Below are 1,125 nucleotides of genomic sequence, written 5' to 3'. Positions count from 1 at the left end.
CGAAGGAAGGCCTCGGCCTTAATCGTCCACGACAAACAGCTCGACGAGGCATGAAGCACCCACGGGAGCCGGAGCACGACGATGCAGAGTCTCGGTTCACAGGAGCCTGGGAAGAACATCCCGTACGGAACCCTTTACCCGAAAACATCCGAACCGCACATGCTCGCGACAGTCCTGCCGTTAGAGAATGCACCGTGCACGCGACCGAGTAAGGCCACTCAGAGACATCCATTTCCCAGGTATATGCCCCCTACGCACTTTTGGTGGCGCAACTCGCACGAACAGTCCCACCTCGACCCCGTATACAAGCTTTTTTGCCTCGAAGAGTTCGTCGGAGACGAAGAAGCAACCTTCAGTGCAACCGTAGCACTCTTTTGTGCAACCGCCCAAACAACGCCCCCTCTACCCTCTGTCGAAACACTCGGCATTGCTGCTCCCTAAGGTGAGCTTCTCCTCATAGGCAATTCCGCTCTTATCCGGTCACGTTTGTGTGCCCGAATTTCGCAAGGCAACCTCCATGGGACATGGAAAAGACTCGAGAAGAGAGCTCGCTCACGGGAGAGAGAAGCCAAGGAGACCACGAGAGTGCTGAGAGTGGGACAGCGCTGAATAGGCGGGAGAAGCCTGCGCGTATAAACGGAGATATATATCCAATTGCAACGAAGGAACGTGCCAAAGATCGAGAACAATGGCAGAAATGCTAGTAACGTGCACTTCGGGACCAACGCATCACCGGAAGACAACCGCCAAACATCGAAAGAGTCGCGATGCTCCGCAACCTACGTGCAAAGCGGTCGCACACCGGGTAAGGGAGTGAGAGCCCCAAACATAGCTGGGCGAGGCGCTCACTCCGCTCTTTAATATCTCGTTAATACCGCCAAGGAAATGGCACAAGCACACACACACAAGCATCCTCGGAAGAGGACAGTTCGAGTGACAGGTCAAATCCAAGAGTTCCGAAGACTACCTCCAGGAACAATCGGGAACAAGACCGATTACAAGTCGTCGAGTCTGTTACTGGGCGAACACGAGATGCGCACAGGAAATCGATCAGCCCTCACAATGGCCCAAGGCCAGAGATCGGACTGCTACGATTTACCCCAACAATCATCGTGCCACTCTTCG

The sequence above is a fragment of the Cryptomeria japonica genome, unplaced genomic scaffold, assembly GCF_030272615.1.
Source record: "Cryptomeria japonica unplaced genomic scaffold, Sugi_1.0 HiC_scaffold_98, whole genome shotgun sequence".
Lineage (NCBI taxonomy): Eukaryota > Viridiplantae > Streptophyta > Pinopsida > Cupressales > Cupressaceae > Cryptomeria > Cryptomeria japonica.
Note: the sequence above shows the minus strand (reverse complement) of the source record.